Source organism: Jaculus jaculus, chromosome 1 (assembly GCF_020740685.1).
Source record: "Jaculus jaculus isolate mJacJac1 chromosome 1, mJacJac1.mat.Y.cur, whole genome shotgun sequence".
Classification (NCBI taxonomy): Eukaryota; Metazoa; Chordata; class Mammalia; order Rodentia; family Dipodidae; genus Jaculus; species Jaculus jaculus.
The window spans coordinates 224,652,472-224,670,487 of record NC_059102.1 but is presented as its reverse complement, the minus strand read 5'-3'; the positions used below and the strand labels follow the sequence as shown (position 1 = coordinate 224,670,487).

Sequence of the window (18,016 nt, the reverse complement as noted above, 5' to 3'; positions counted from 1 at the left end):
CCCCATTATCCACATAAACAAGATGCACAAGGTGGCGCATGTATCTGGAGTTTGTCAGCAGCGGCTGAAGGCCCTGGTGTACCCATTCCATCCACCCCACCTCTCTCTCTCAAATAAATTTAAAAAAATGTTTTTTTAAAATTAACAAAACAAACAAAAAGGCAGACGTGGTGGTAGCACATGGCTTAAATCCCAGCATTCAGGAGGCAGAGAAAGAAGGACTGCATGAGTTCAAGGCCACCCTGAGACTACATAGTGAGTTCCAGATCAGGCTGGGCTACAGTGAAACCCTACCTTGAAAAAAAAAAAAAAAAAAACAGAAAAACAAAAAATTGCTTGAGGGCTGGAGAGATGGCTTAGTGGTTAAGGCACTTTCCTACCAAGCCTAAGGACCCAGGTTTGATTCCCAACTACCCATGTAAGTCAGATGCACAAAGTGGCACATGTGAGCCGGGAGTGGTGACACACACCTTTAATCCCAGCACTTGGGAGGCAGAGGTAGGAGGATAGCCGAAACTTCAAGGCCACCCTGAGACTATATAGTGAATCCCCCCCACAAAAAAAAATGTGGCGCATGTGTCTGGAGTTTGTTTGCAATGGCTGCAGGCCCTGGCGCACCCATTCTCATTCTGTCTCTTTTATCTTTCTCTGCCTACAAATTAATTAATTAAAATAAAATTGTTTGAGCAAGGCATGTGTCACATATCTGTAATTCTAATTTGTAATTCCAGCCTTAAAGAGGAAGAGGCAAAAGGATCATAAGGAGCTTGAGGCCAGCCTGTGATACAGTGACCCTGTCTCAAAAAACCAGCATGGAGGCTGGACAGATGTGGCTCAGCAGTCAATAACACTTCCTGTGCAAGCATGAGGTCCTTAGGAGACCTGAGAGACCATTCACATTTGATCCCCAGGACCCACAAAAACTGCTGGGCATATATATATCTATAACCTCCATCCCATAGGGGAGCAGAGACATGAGACTCGCTGAGCTTATGAATGGCAAATTCCAGGATCAGTAAGAGACTCTGGCTCAAATAAGAACAGGTTGAAGGCCAGGGGTGGTGGTTCATGCCTTTAATTCCAACACTCAGAGAAGTTGAGACCACAGGATCACCAATTATTCAAGGCCAGTCTGGACTACAGTATGTGTTCCAGGTCAGTCTGGGCTACAGGGAGGCCCTGACTTGGAAAAAAAAAAAAAGTAAAAACAAACAAATAAACTACAACAAGAACAGGTTAGGGCTGGAGAGATGGCTTAGCACTTAAGGTACTTGGCTGTAAAGCCTAAGGACCCAGGTTCGATCCCCCAGAACCTACGTTAGCCAGATGTGCATAATGGTACATGCAACTGGAGTTCGTTTGCAGCAGCTAGAGGTTCTAGTGTGCCCGTTCCCTCACCCTCTCCCTTTCTTTTTCTCTCTCTTCTGTCTCTCTCTCTCTCTCTCAAATAAATAAATAAATAATTTAAAGAAAAAGAATGGAGCAGAATATTCAATGTCCTGTTCCCGCCACCACAGTCAAGCAGGCAACACTTCTCTGCACAGATGAGCACACAGAGTGCTGTTTGGGCAAATGCATATGCATATACCACACACATGCAAGCATACCAACAACTCTGGAGCTCACTCCTGTAATCCCAGTATTTGGCAGTCTGAGGTGGATTACTTAAAATTTATGGGCAACTCCACTAAGACCCTGCCTCCAAAAGCCCTAACCTAAAATGTATAGAAGATAAAACATTCAACTGGAGATTAAGGGTCAGAGAGTGCTTTGTGCTATTTACTTTAGATGCCCTGAGTCAGGGGCTGGGGAGATGGCTCAGCAGTTGAAGATGTCTGCTTGCAAACCTGTCAGCTCCAGTTTGATTTCTAACACCCATGTAAAACACAAACTGGCAAACCTGTCTGTGACCCCAACAGGTTTCTGTCAATGGGAGGTGGAGCCAGGAGAATCCAGAAGCTCAGGGGCCAGCTAGACTGCACACACAGAGCAGCAGAACATGAGACCCTGTGGAAGGAGGACAACTACCACCAGGTTGTCCTCTGTCCTCCACAGACATACACAAACACATTAAAAGCAAGTCCCACAGGGCATGGTAGCCCATGCCATTAGTCACAGCACAGCACTCTGGAGGCTTAAGTAGTAGAATCCCTGTGAGTTGGAAGCTACCTTGTAGCTATAGTTCCAGGTCAGCCTAGAGTGAGACCCTGCCTCAAACAACAAACAGAAATACAGAAATGGCTCATACATGAGAAATGCTTGCTTGCAAAGCCTGTCAGCATGGGTTCAATTCCCCAGTACCCACATAAAGCCATACAAAGTGGTACATACATCTAGAGTTCATTTGCAGCAGCAAGAGGCCCACTCACAACCAACCCCAACACACACACACAGAGCATACTTCCTGAGCAAGCATGAGGACCCGAGATGGCCCAATCCTGCCCGTTTGATTCCTCAGCACCCACCTAAACATCCAATCACGACCATGCACATCTATGACCTTATTCCTATTGGAAGCAGAAACCAGAGAATTAGTGATACTACTCTAATCTCAAGAAAACCCATAAAAGACTAATGTAGGGGATCCCTTACATGCTCCTTTGGCGTCCATCTACAGGGCACCACATCTGCACACATATACACACACACACACAAATTCCTTGTGTTGTTTGCAGGGATAAATAGCTAACAAAATATTTTAGCTTGTATCTAACATAAGAAAAAAAATATTTTTTTTGGCTTTTCGATGTAGGGTCTCGCTCTAGCCCAGGCTATGTAGTCTCAGGGTGGCCTTGAACTCACAGCGATCCTCCTACCTCAGCCACCCAAGTGCTGGGATTTAAGGCATGTGCCACCATAACCAGCAGAATGAACTTTTATAAAAATGTAACCCAGGGGCTGGAGAGATGGCTTAGAAGACTAAGTACTTGTTTGCAAAGCCTAAAGCCCTGGGTTAGATTCCCCTGTACCCACATAAAGCCAGATGCACAGAATAGCACATGCATCTGGAATTCATTTATAGTGGTAGGAGGCCCTAACACGCCACTTCTCTTTCTCTCTCTCTCCTTGCAAATAAATAAAATATTCAAAAAGAAATATGTATCATATGGGAGCACCAGATGGTCAGCGGTTGCTTCCTGTGACTTTTCAATCAGAGAGTCCTTCCTGAGTCAGTGGGCTTCGGGAGCTCCTCATTATCACCTAGAGTTTGCATTCCTCTTGCCCACCAATTAAAAGAAGGGCTGGAGAGATGGCTTAGCAGTTAAGGCACTTGCCAATAAAACCAAAGAACCCAGGTTCAATTTGCCAATATCCATATAAGCCAGATGCACAAGGTAGTGCACGCATTTGGAGTTAATTTGCAATGGCTAGAGGCCCTGGCACACCCATTCTCTTTCTATATATATCTGCTCCCCCCCACCCACTCTCTCTAACATAATAAGTAAAATTTTAAAAATTAAAAACTAGAGCTAGAGAGATGATTCATTATAGCCACTTACTTGCAAAACTTACCAGCCTGGGCTCAATTTCCCCAGTACCCACATGAAGATGCACAAGATGCACAAAGTGGCACATGTGTCTGGAGTTCATTTCCAAGGGCAAGAGGTCCTAGCATATCCATACTTTCTCACTCACTCACCCTTGCAATCAGTATAATATTTTTCTGTATTTTTATTTATTTGTTTGTTTGTTTATTTGAGAGAGAGAAGCAGAGAGAGAGAATGGGTACACCCAGACCTCTAGTCAACTGCAAACAAACTCCATGTGTATGCGCTACCCTGTGCATCTGGCTTACATGGGTACTAGGAAATCAAACCTGGGTCCTTAGGCTTTGCAAGCAAGCACCTTAACCGCTAAGGCATCTCTCCAGCCCTTTTAAAATTTTTTTAAATATATTTTATTTTTATTTTACTTATTTGACAGAAAGGGGGGAGAGAGAATGGACACACCAGGGCCTCTCGCCGCTGCAAACGAACTCCAGACTCATGTGCCACCTTGAGCATCTGGCTCTTACATGGGTCCTGGGGAATCAAACCTGGGTCTTTTTAGCTTTGCAGGCAAGCGCCTTAACTGCCATCTCTCTAGCCCCATTTTTAAAATTTTTAAATGTAATCCAAACTGTAGTAATTCTAACATATTAAAGTTAGTTAAGACTTTACTTCTTTCATTCCTTCCATCCTTATATATCTTCATTGAAGAACTACTATGAGAATATCACACTGATCACCAGGCCCTTTACCAGTCTCTCCTAAAAAAACAACCTTACAAATGAGAAGAAAAAAAAAAAAAAAAGAACTAGCAGACCAAAACCTGCTCACTCATTTATCAGCCGTGGGAGTTGGCATCAGCACCTTTCTGGGTCTTACTTTGTGTGTGTGAAATGGTGATAAGTATAGGAACAGCTGCCACAGGACCAAGGAAGCATGGGCCCACACCATGGCTGCTCAGCTAAGAGCTGCCCAGTAAGCATGTTCTTCCCTGCTCTACCACCTCATCTGCCCGCAAGGCCAAGGCTGGGTCCAGAATCAAAAGATATGGTCTTGGCAGCCATCTAAGTAATTACTAAAATACCAAGAAGAGAAGGGGGATATGGGAAATCTGTGTCTTTCTCACAATTCTGCTATGAACTAAAACTGCTCTTTAAAAAGTCCTAAAGAAGGGCTGGAGAGATTGCTTAGTGGTTAAGGTGTTTGCCTGCAAAGCCAAAGGACCAAGGTTTGGTTCCCCAGGACCAACATAAACCAACGTAAATCAACACAAGGGAGCGCATGCGTCTGGAGTTCATATGCAGTGGCTGAAAGCCCTGGAGCATCCATTCACACTCTTTCTCTCTCTCCCTCTTTCTCTCTCCCAAATAAATAAATAAAATATCTTTAAAAAAAAAAAAAAAAAAAACTCTTTCTCTTAAAAATAAAAAAAAAAAAAAGTCCTAAAGAAGCTGGGCATGGTGGCGCACACCTTTAATCCCAATACTCAGGAGACAGAGGTAGGAAGGTCGCCATGAGTTTGAGGCCACCCTGAGACTACATAGTGAATTCCAGGTCAGACTGAGCTAGAGTGAGTCCTTGCCTCAAAAGAAAAAAAAATTTTTTTAAATAAAAAAATTAAAAGTCCTTTAAAAAAGAAGCCTTGTGTGGTGGCACATGCCTTTAGCCCCAATTTAGGAGGCAAAGGTAGGAGGACTCTGTGAGTTTGAGGCTACCCTGAGGAATTCCAGGTCAGTCTAGGCTAGAGCAAGACCTTATCTCAATAAACCAATTAAATAAATACAATAAAAGCCAGCATAGTGACACAGTCCTTTAATCCCAGCAATTGGGAGGCAGAGGTAGGAGATGAACTATGAGTTTGAGGCCACCCTGAGACTACATAATGAATTCCAGGTCAGCCTATGCTAGAATGAGACCCTACACCTCAAAAAACAAATAAAATAAGCTGGGCACAGTAGCACATGTCTTTAATCCCAGCACTTGGAATGCTGAGGTAGGAGGATCACTGTGAGTTCAAGTTTACCCTAAAACTACATGGTGAATTCCAGGTTAGCCTGTGCTAAAATGAGACCCTACCTCGAAAAACAAAAATTAAATAAATAAAAAAAATAAACTGGACATGATGTCACATGTCTTTAATCCCAGCACTTGGGATGCTGAAGTAAGGGGATCACTGAGAGTTCAAGTCCACCCTAAGACTACACAGTGAATTTCAGGTCAGCCTGGGCTAGAGTGAGACCCTACATTGAAAACCCAAATAAATAAATAAAATAAAGCCAGGCATAGTGGCAAAGGCCTTAATCCCTGCACTCGGGAGGCAGAGGTAGGAGGATCATCTTGAGTTCGAGGCCAGCCTGAGACTACATAGTGAATTTCAGGTCAGCCTGGGCTAGTGCAAGAGCATACCTCAGAAAAAAAACAAAAATAAATAAATAGTGGGCTGGAGAGATGGTTTAATGGTTAAGGCACTTGCCTGCAAAGCCAAAGGACCCAGGTTCAATTCTCCAGGTCCCATGTCAGACAGATGCACAGGGAGGTGCATGAGTCTGGAATTCGTTTACAGTGGCTAGAGGCCCTGGCACACCTATCCTCTCTCTCATAAATAAATAAATAAATAAAATATATTTTTAAAAAATAGGACTTCCAGGTAAGATGGCAGCGTAGGTACCACAACAAATCAGCCTGGGGGGGGGGGAAGCTAAAAAATAAATAAATAGGCTGTAGAGATGGCTTATCAGTTAAGGCACTTGCCTGCAAAGCCAAAGAACCCAGGTTCAATTCCCCAGGACCCATGTAAGCCAGATGCACAAGGGGGTGGGGGCGCATGCATCTAGAGTTTGTTTGCAATGGCCCAAGGCAACCTAGCACAACCATTCTCTCCCTGTATCTGCCTTTCTCCCTCTCCCTCTCAAATAAATAAATATAAATATAAATATAAATATAAATATAAATATAAATATAAATACAAATACAAATATAACTAAATAAAGTATCATACAACACTGGACAGGAGCCACCACCAGCTCTAGAATGAAGCTGGCTCTCAAACTCTCATCTACCCTAAAGCATTAACACTCAAACATGTCACCAAGAAGGAAAAATGGGCAGGCACGGTGGTACACACCTTTAATCCCAGCGCTTGGGAGGCAAGTAGAAGGATCACCGTGAGAGCTACATAGTGAATTCCAGGTCAGTCTAGGCTAGAGTGAAACCCTACCTTGAATTGTTTTCACAGCTCACTTTCTTGCCCATCCCAACCAAGGATTCTACAAGTCTACTTTTCCAGTTTTACTACTTTCTCTACTTTATTTATTTAACTTATATATTTATTTGCATGTGGGAGTGGGGGGCACAGGCCAGGTCTCTTGCTTGGGCCACTTTCTAGACTGACCTGGAATTAACTATGTAGTCTCAGGGTGGCCTTGAACTCATGGCAATCCTCCTACCTCTGCCTCAATCCTCCTACCTCTGCCTCGAGTGCTGGGATAAGGCACGTGCCACCACGCCCAGCCAGTAAACTGGTCCTTTTTTTATACAAGAGAGCAAGAGTGTGAGTGACAGCGAGAGCAAGGGAGAGGGAGAGGGAGAGGGAGAGAATTGGCACGCCAGGGCCTCCAGCCACTGCAATCAAACTTCAAATGTGTGCACCACTTTGTGCACATGCTTGTGTCACTTTGTGTATCTGGTTTACATAGGACCTGGGGAGTCAAACATGGGTCCTTAGGCTTTGCAGGCAAGCACCTTAACTGCTAAGCCATCTCTCCTGCCTACTTGGGCTGTTTTCTGCATCCAATGGGCAGTTTGGGAACTGAACCAAGGTAAACAGGCTTTGTATGAAAGCACTCTTTTTTAAAAAAAAAAAAAATTCATTTATTTACTTATTTATTGCATAGATAAACAAAGATGACAGACAACAGGTGCGTCAGGGCCTCTAGCCACTGCAAACAAACTCCAGATATATGCTCCTCTTTGTGCAACTGGCTTTATGTGAGCACTGGGGCTTCAAACCTGGGTCATTAGGCTTTAGAGGCAAGCGCCTTAACCACTGAGCCATCTCTCCAGCCCCTACCTTCAGTTCTTATGGCAGGACACATGCAATGCATGTATTCAGTCATTAACATTTATACATATATGTTGTCACAGCAGCTGCCCTGAGAGTCAGGTTGTAGCTGCTTAGTAAATCTGCTACTTTTAGGATGACTTTGCCATGAACCAAGAAACCACTCAGCGGTTAACGGCGCTTGTTTGCAAAGCTCAACAGTTCAATTCTCGGCCACAAGAAGTGCCACATACATCTGGCATTCATTTGCAGCAGCAAGAAACACTGGTGAGCATGTGACAATAAATATTTTTTTTTCTAAAGATGACTTTAAGTGGCCAGGGTGCAGGTTGTAGAGTGCTTGCCCATCTCGCAGGAAGCCGTGCATTTTATCTCCAGAACTGCATACACCAGATGTGGTGATGCACAACTTCTAAGTCCAGCAATTGTGAGGTCATCCTCGGCTATACAGGAGTGCAAAAACATCCTGAAAAAGGGGCTAGAGAGATGGCAGAGTGGTTAAGGCACTTGCCTATGAAGCCTATGGACTCATGTTCAACTCTCCAGGTCCCATGTAAGCCAGACACAGTGACACTAGCACTCAAGGTCCCTCATGCACACAAGGGAGCACATGCATCTAGATTTCCAGTGCAATGGTTGGAGGTCCTGGCTCACCAATTCATTCTCTCTCTTACATTAAAAAAAGGGCTGAAGGGCTGGAGAGATAGCTTAGCAGTTAAGCGCTGCCTGTGAAGCCTAAGGACCTCGGTTCGAGGCTCGATTCCCCAGGACCCCCGTTAGCCAGATGCACAAGGAGGCGCACACATCTGGAGTTCGTTTGCAGTGGCTGGAGGCCCTGGCGCGCCCATTCTCTCTTTCTCCTTCTCTCTCTGCCTGTCTTTCTCAAATGAATAAGTAAAATAAACAAAAAAAAAATAAAAATAAATAAATAAAAATTAAAAAGGGGGTTGAAGAGATTGCTTAGTGGTTAAGGTGCTCGCCTGTGAAACGTAAGGACCCAGGTTTGATTCCCCAGTACTCACATAAGCCATATGTGGCACAAGGTGACATATATGTCTGGAATTTGTTTGTAGTGGCTAGAGGCCCTGGCCCACCCATTCTCTCTCTCTCACTCTCTCTGTCTCTTCCTTTCTTTCTTTCAAATAAAATAAAATAAAATGTAAAAGAGATTGGGCATAGTGGCGCACATCTTTAATCCCAGCACTCGGAAGGCAGAGGCAGGAGGATTGCTGTGAATTCGAGAGCACCCTGAGACTACATAGTGAATTCCAGATCAGCTTGGACTAAAGCAATACGCTACCTTGAAAAACCAAAAAGGAAAAGAGGGGCTGTAGAAAGATGGCTTATCAGTTAAGGTGCTTGCCTGCAAAGCCAAAAGACCCAGGTTCAATTCCCCAGGATCCTTGCAAGCCAGATGCACAAGGAGGCAGCAGACATCTAGAGTTCGTTTGCAGTGGCCAGAAACCCTGGTGGGACCATTCTCTCTCTGTCTCTCTCCTTGGTGATTTCTCTCTTTCTACCTATTTTTCTCTCTAATAATTTTTTTAAAAGCTTTTGAATGGAAAAGAGAGCTGGAGAGATGGATGTCTCAGTAGTTGAAGTGTTTGTCTGTAGAGCCCAACAACCTGAGTTGAATTCCCCAGTTCCCACATAAAGCCAGATGCACAACAACACATGCATCTAGAATCTGTAATGACTGGAGGCCCTACAGCACCCATTCTGTCTCTCTCCTAGTTCTCTCTGCTTCCAAATAAATAAATATTTTAAAAAATAAAATGAGTAAGAGCTGGGCATCAGAATGCACACCTTTAAATCCAGCAGTTGAGAGGCAGAGGTAGGAGGATTGCCATGAGTTTGAAGCTACCCTGAGACTACATAGTGACTTCCAGGTCAGCCTGGGCTACAGTGAGATCCTCCCTCAAAGAAAAGAAAAGAAAAAAAGAAAGGAAAGGGAGAAAGAAGAAAAGAAAAAGAGAGAAATGACTTTGTCAGGGAAAAGCAATAGCCTACTTACTAAACAGAAATGAAAAAAGAAAACAGCACTTCTGGACTAGAAAGATGATTGAGATTATGAGCACATGCTGCTTAAGCACAAGGGCCTGGGAAGAGCCTCTCCCTTCTCCCAAGCAGACACCCTGTGCCCTGCACACTCCTCTCAGGGGAGCCAAACAGAAACTGTAGGAAGAGGGGATTGGATCCTCTGGGACTACCTTTCTCTCCCAGCCCAAACCACTCTTCTCTCCCACTACCTTCCCAGCCTTTTTCCTAGAAGAGGGTAAGGCAACAAATGGGGTATGGCAGGTATCAGTATGAGACAGAACAGAATGGGCAGCTTCTGGTTTCCCAGGTCTCTGGATAGACAGTCACAGCCAAGGAGCTTTGCAACGATTAGAGGACAGCCAGCTATGAAAGCCTGTGATCTGGAGCCCATGTGTATGCTTATGACAAATCACCTATTTTCTCATCCTTGAAGCAAATACTATAAATATACTCTATAGGCTACTTTTATGTTCCAACACATGCCATCACTGGTTTTTCTTGAGATAGGATCTTGCTATGTAACCCAGGCTGACCTTGAACTCACACTCCTCCTACCTCATCTTCCCCATGCTGGAATGACAAGTGGGCTCCACTATGCCCAGCCCAATGCTAGACTAACAGAAATGTTCATAGAAAGACCTTTTGGGAGATCACTTCAATAGACAGGAAAACTGCAGTCCAAGCACATGCAAGTCTTTGGAAATGAACATCTACACTGCTGAAGTGGCACTAAAGTAACAAATGACACTAATCCAATGGCTCAAGGCCAGCAAATTCCACTGCAAACACATTTGTCTGTTTCCTGCCACCGTGATTCTTGCATGTGTAAATAGCAATGCTATGGCCAAATTCCTGATTCAAACACAGAAAGCCCTCCCCGTACTTCATGGTGAAAAAGAAGTGTCCTCAGCAGTCACTTAAAAACCTGTACCAGTTAGCAGAAGTGCTGACAAACCTGAAGTGAGCACAACTAGTTCACATGGAGATGCTACGTGAAGGCTCTAGTCTGAGTGCAGCATGCACACGCTATGCACTGGGTTCCAGTCTAAGCACAGCATATACACACTGAGAGACAGCACAGCATCATGGAACTTAGGAATCATTCCCTTTCCCTCCTGTGTGCACTGTTTAAATCACCATAAACCAAAATAAACATCCCAACTTTTGTTAGAGAAAATTCTAGAATTCAATGGGACCTCTTACTGTTAGACTTCACAAGTCTGATGAGCACACAAGTGAGGCCTGAACCCAGTGCATATGCACTCATATCTGAGATCATTACCTGCCACACTCCAGAGGCACAGACATCACACATACTCAGTTTACTGTCACTATACAAGAAATGGTGTTTTGAATATACTATCAACATTTCAAACAATTTTACTCCCTTCAGTTACTCACTAAGTAAGATGCCAATTAAAATGTATCTTGGGACCGGACATGGTGGCACATGCCTTTAATCCCAGCACTGGGGAGGCAGAGGTAGGAGGATTACCATTAGTTCAATGCCACCCTGTGACTACATAGTGAGTTCCAGGTCAGCCTGGACTAGACTGAGACCCTACCTCGGGGAAAAAAAATGGTTATCTTTCAGCAAGCAAGTTGGCCCACACCTGCAATCCTGGCATTCTGTAGGCAGAGACCAGAGTGGCAAGTTAGACACCAGGCCATGGCTACAAAGTAAGTTTCAGGCCTGGGTAACATAGTGCCACATTGTCACAAAAAAAAAGTATCTCTTTCAGCCAGGTATGGTGGTGCGCAGAGGTAAGCGGATCTCTGTCCATCCTGAGACTACATAGTGAATTCCAGGTCAGCCTGGACTAGACCGAGACCCTACCTCAAAAAAAAAGTGTCTCTTGGGCTGGAGAGATGGCTTAGCAGTTAAGTGCTTGCCTGTGAAGCCTAAGGACCCCGGTTCGAGGCTCCATTCCCCAGGTCCTATGTTAGCCAGATGCACAAGGGGGCGCACGCATCTGGAATTTGTCTGCAGTGGCTGGAGGCCCTGGCGCGCCCATTCTCTCCCTCTCTCTCTCTGCCTCTTTCTCTGTCTGTCACTCTCAAATAAGTAAATAAAAATAAACCACAAAAATTTTTAAAAAAAAAGTGTCTCTTGCAAGAATTACACAAATTCAACTGGCAATGAGAGCAATAGTAACACTCTGCCCTTTGCTTTAAATTAAGAAATCAAGAAATTCCAGCACAGATAATGTGGGGCCCCACTATCTTGTAGTAGTAAAAAACATGGGGGTGGGGGCAGATATGGTGGCACGCACCTTCAATCACAGCATTCAGAAGGCAGGAGGAGGAGGATCGCCATGAATTCGAGGCCAGCCTGAGACTATATAGTGAATTCCAGGTCAGTCTGAGCTAGAGTAAGACACCACCTCAAAGAAAAAAAAAAGCGAGTGTAGGAAACATTGTGGAGCACGGTAAGTGGCTTCAATGATCACAACGTTTTAAGTACCCAGCAGAATTACTGATACACCTTAATAACCTCAAAATGTTTCATCAGCTCTCTCCTGACAACAGAATCCACCAATTAGACAAATGCTTCAGCTGACCAAGTCCCCTGGTGTTAAAATGCCAGCCTCGGAAGTGTTCCCAGTTTGCCACTGGTGCACTTCAGCCCTGGGAGCAGGGTTCACAAATGCTTTTCAGCAACACAGGCACAAACTGCAATCTAAAGTACTCAACTGAAACCTTGAACAAGTAATGTCAAAGCTGGTCTAGATCTGGTAGGGTGGCACACACCTTTAATCCCAGCACTCAGGACGCTGAGGTAGGAGGGTCACCAGGAGTTCTAGGAGACCCTGTGGGAAGGGGGGGTAGACTCTTATTTTGGCATGTGTATTTCGGGTGATATTTATGTAAATGTGTGCGTGCACATGCACACAGAAGCCAGAGGCAAACGTCCAGTATCTATCATTTTTCCACACTGCTTCCTTGAGATGGAATCTCTCGCTGCATCTGGAGCTTAAGTGCTTTTAAATATTTTATTTGGAAGCCGGGTGTGGTGGTACATACATGCCTTTAATCCCACCAGCACTCGCCTTAAATCCCAGTACTCAGGAGGCAGAGGTAGGAGGATCACAGTGAGTTCAAGACAACCCTAAGACTACAGAGTGAATTCCAGGTCAGCCTGGGTTAGAGACCCTACCTCAAAAAAAAAAACAAAAAAAAAAAGGAGAGAGAAGGAGAGAGAAAATGGGTGCATCAGGTCCTCTTGCTACTACTGCACATGAACTCTAGATGCATGTGACACCCTGTGCATCTGGCTTTACATAGGTACTGGGACATCAAACCTGGGTCATCAGCCTTGCAAGTAAGTACATTTAACTGCTGAGTCATCGCTCCAGCTCAGGTTTTTAATTCAGATTTGTTTACCTACAAACCCCAGCTATTGTTTCCACTTGTCACCCCCAAAACATACACACACACAGAGGACTGGGGTTACAGGCATGCATGACCATGCCCAGCTTTGTTTTGTTTTTTCAAGGTAGGGCCTCACTCTAGTCCAGGTTGTCCTGGATTTTACTATGTAGTCTCAGGGTGGCCTCAAACTCAGAGCAAACCTCCTACCTCGGCCTTTAATCCCAGCACTCAGGAGGCAGGGGTAGAGGATCGCTGTGAGTTCAAGGCCACTCTGAGACTACATACTAAATTCCAGGTCAGCCTGAGCTAGAGTGAGACCCTACCTTGAAAACCAAAATAAATAAATAAATAAATAAACAAAGTAAATAATAAGTCAGAATGTTACTAATTTCTTAAATATTTTTTATTTATTTGGGAGAGGGGAGAGAAAGAATGTATGAATGAATATTGGTGTCCCTGAGCCTCTTACCACAGCAAACTAACTCCAAACACATGCACCACTCTGTGCATCTGGCTTTCTGGATACTGGGGAATCAAATCCAAGACAAGCATGTACATTTAACCTCAAAGCTATATCCCTAACCCTCACTAACATTTATGTCTAGCAAATATTTGCCCATCTAATTTTCTAAAACTCTGTATAGGCAGTATCATCCTATAAAACACAAATACTGGGACAATGACCCAAAATGAAATTACAATTACATTTACTTATCATCACCAACATGTCAATCAATTTGGCATTGTGCCTGGTAATTACGAGAACTGAATTATGCTTAAACATGTTTTCTTTTTCTTAAAAAAATGCTGAAAGGGGCTGAAGAGAAGGCTTAACAGTTAAAACACTTGTCTGTGAAGCCTAAGGACTTTGGTTCAAGGCTCAATTCCCCAGGACCCACGTAAGCCAGATGCACAAGGTGGCGCATGCATCTGGAGTTCACTTGCAGTGGCTGGAGACCCTGGCATGCCCATTCTCTATCTATCTGCCTCTTTCTCTCTCTGTCTGTCGCTCTCAAATAAATAAAGAACTTGCTTGCAAAGCCTAAGGACTCATGTTCAATTCTCCAGGTCCCACATAAGACAGAAATATAAGGTGACATAAGTATGCATGGTGGCACATGCGCACAAGATGATGCAAGTGTCTGGAGTTCAGTGGCAATGGCTGGAGGCCCTGGCATGCCAATTCTCTCTCACTCTCTCTCTCTCTCTGATAAAAAATAATAAAAAGAGCCTGGTGTGGTGGTGCACACCTTTAATCCCAGCACTTGGGAGGCACAGTTAGGAGGATCACCATGAGTTCAAGGACACCCTGAGACTTCATAGTCAGCTTGGGCTAGAGTGAGACCCTACCTCAAAAAAATAAAATAAAATGAGCCAGGTGTGGTGGCACACGCCTTTAATCCCAGCACTTGGGAGGCAGAGGTAGGATTGTTGTGAGTTTGAGAGTATATAGTGAATTCCAGGTCAGCCTGGGCTAGAATGATAACCTACCCCAAAAAACCAAAATGAAAAATAATAATAATAATAATAATAAAAGATTTTTAAAAACTACAAAGAATGTATTACACAGTAGTTCATAATGAACCTTATGCCTATATGGACTAATTTCAAAATAAACTATTGAAGGTGGGTGTGGTGGCACAGGCCTTTAATCCCAGCACTCAGGAGGCAGAGGTAGGAAGACTACCATGAGTTCAAGGCCACCCTGAGACTACATAGTAAATTCCAGGTCAGCCTGAGCTAGAGTGAAATCTTACCTCAAAAAAACAAAAAAACAAAACAAAACAAAAAAAAAGCTATTGAACTGAACTTAAAATGTTGTGCAAATGGCAAATACCAAATCTCTTCAGTCAATGAATAGCACATTTGTAAAACTACTCAACTAGGTGCCTTACTAATGCAAAGAAATATGCTTAATAAATACAAAAAATATACAAGTGAAAAAAAAAAAAGTCAGGGCTAGAAGGATGGCTTAGCAGTTGAGATTGCAAAGCCAAAGGACCCAGGTTCAAAACCCCAGAAATCACATAAATCAGATAGATGCAATAAGGTGGCACATGCATCTGGAGTTCATTTGTAGTAGCTGGAGGCCCTGGTGCACCATTCTCTCTCTCTCTCTTTCAAATAAATAATTTAAAAAAAAAATTTTTTTTAAGTCAAAGCTGGGCTGGAGAGATGGCTTAGTGGGTAAGGCATTTGCCTACAAAGCCAAAGGACCCAGGTTTGATTCCCCAGGACCCATGTTAGTCAGATGCACAATGGGGCACACATGTCTGGAATTCATTTGCAGTGGCTGGAGGCCCTGGTGCACCCATTCTCTCCCTCTCTCCCTCTTTCTCTGTCAAATAAAAATAAATAAATAAAATAAAATATTTTTAAAATTAAAAAAAAGTCAAAGCTCTCAAAGCCAGGTGCAGTGGTGCACACCTTTAATCCCAGCATTCAGGAAGCAGAGATAAAAGAGTATCACCATGACTTCGAGTCCACCCTGAAACTACATAGTGAAGTCCACGTCAGCCTGAGATAGAGTGAAACCCTACCTTAAAAAAAAAAAGTCAAAGCTCTAATGTCACAAACTAAATGGCAGCTTCTGTAAGAACTAAGTTAAAAAAGAGAAAGACTCTAGTTTTTCTCTTTTGATTTTTTTTTGGGGGGGTTGTTATTTCTGGTTTTTCAAGGTAGGGTCTCACTCTAGCTCAGGCTGAATTCACTATGTAGTCTCAGGGTGGCCTCGAACTCTAGGCGATCTTCCTACTTTTGCCTCCCAAGTGCTAGAATTAAAGGCATGCACCACCATGTCCAGCAAGACACTAGTTTTAAACCTCACAGCTTGAATTAAAAGCAACAACTACTAAAGTCAATTAGAAAGGCTGTGGTGGCCCACACCTTTAAAGCCAGCACTTGGGAAACTGAGGTAGGACTGCAGTGAGTATGAGGCCAGCCTGGGTGCCACAGAGTGAGTTCCAGGTCTCCAGACAGCCTGAGCTAGTGAGACCCTGACTCAAAATAAATAAATAAATTAATTAATTAAATAGACAGCTGTTAATCCCAGCACTCAGGAGGCAGAGGCAGGAGGATCCCTTTGAGCTTAAGACCAGCCTGGGACTACAAAGAGGGTTCCAGGGCAGCCAACAGCCTGGGCTAGAGTGAGACCCTACCTGGGGTTGTGGGATGGGGGGCAGGTAGCAGGGCTGGACAGAGGTCTCAGCAGTTAAAGGCACTTGCTTGACTGGATTCAATTCCCCAGTACACCCATATAAAGCCAAAAGCATAAAGTGACACATGATTCTGGGGTTCATTTAGAGTGGCAGGAAGCCCAGCATATCCACACATACATACATCCTCCCTCCCTCCCTCCCTCTCTCTCTCTGTTTCAAATAAATAAAAATTCTTTAAAAAAAATAATCATTTAGAAGCCAGGCGTGGTGGCACATGCCTTTAATCCCAACACTCCGGAGGCAGAGGTAGGAAGATTGCCATGAGTTCAAGGCTACCCTAGTACTACACCGTGAATTCCAGGTCAGCCTGAGCTAGAGTGAGACCCTACCTCGAAAAGTAAAAAAATCATTCACAGGGCTGGAGAAATGGCTTAGCGGTTAAGGTGCTTGCCTGCAAAGCCAAAGAACTCCATGTTCGATTTCCCAGGACCCATACAAACCAGATGCACAAGGTGGCGCATTTATCTGGAGTTTGTTTGTAGCAGCTGGAGGCCCTGGTGGGCCCATACTCATTCATTTTCTGTCTCTCTCTCAAATAAATAAATAAAAATATTTTTAAAAGATCATTTAGGGCTGGAGAGATGGCTTAGTGGTTAAGGTGCTTGCCTGCAAAGCCAAAGGACCCAGGTTCGATTTCCCAGTACCCACGTAAAGCCAAATGCACAAGGTGGCACATGTGTCTGGAGTTCGTTTGCAGTGGCTAGAGACTCTGGGGTGCCCTTTCTCACTCTATCTCCCTCTTTCTTTCTCTCAAATAAATAAATAAAATATAAATAATAACAATCAGTTAGCACCGGGCGTGGTGGTGTACACCTTTAATCCCAGCACTCAGGAGGAAGAGGTAGGAGGATTGCTGTGAGTTCAAGGCCACCGTGAAACTACATAGTGAATTCTGGGTCAACCTGGGCTAGACCAAAATCCTACTTCGGAAAAAAAAAATTTTTTAATTCATGTGTATTAGAGCTAAGCACCGCAACCCATAGCTGTGCCCATGATTCGCGAGACTGAGACAGAGGAGCATCTCAAGTGGGAAACCAGCCTAGACTACACAGTGACCCCTGCCTCAAGAATAAATAATAAATTTTTTAAAAAGATACAAGAGTTCTCTCTGGGTCCCTTTATGTACCCATACACACCATATCCCCATCTACCCGCTTGTGGGAGGTTACGGCTTTTTAGTTTCCCAGAGTTACTTTATTTCTCCGCTGGTATAAAAGTAGGCAACAGTTTCCACAGACGAGTGGCAACAAATCCTGGGTCACAAGCAACCCTAACAAGTCACACCACGTGCTGACTTTTATTCTTCCACACTGACAGGCACTGGGGGAGAGAGCACCCCCCCCCACACGACAAGGGTTCGGTCCCCGGGCGCCCGCAGCTCCACGGCGGCCTGGGCGGATCCGTGCGAGCCCCGGGAGCGGTCGCGCCACTTCTGTGCACTTTTTTTGCCACACTATCCCGGGGCAGGAGTCCCCGGCTCGGAGCTCCGGGGCTCGGCATCGATCCTCCACCCCAGCGGGCCCCGCGGGCTCTGGGGGCGTGGGCCCCGGACACGCTGCGCCGTCCGCGCTCAGCACCAGGGCCCGAGCGGCGCGGCCGGCGCGTCGCCCGGGGGGCTGCGGGACCCGCGGGAGGCCTTCGCCTCAGCCGTCGGCCCGGGAGCCGAGTGGCGACGCCGCCCGCCCCGGCAGCGGACCCCAGCCCCGCGGCGGGCGGCGGCGAGGGGCGCGGCGCGGGCCTAGGCCGGCGGCGTGTCCGCGCTTCCCCCCACCGCGCCGCCCGCCCGCCGCGTGCCCGCCGCCCGCCGCCGCCCCAAGCCCGGGATCTACACCCAGGAC

At 45.0% G+C, this 18,016-nt stretch overlaps 1 protein-coding gene across 4 annotated transcripts in view; it reads right to left on the bottom strand.

Annotated features, from left to right (window-relative positions):
• The window catches only part of Usp10 (ubiquitin specific peptidase 10), an 88,921-nt gene that overhangs the window by 70,753 nt on the left and 152 nt on the right, over positions 1-18,016 (bottom strand). The window lies entirely within an intron of this gene.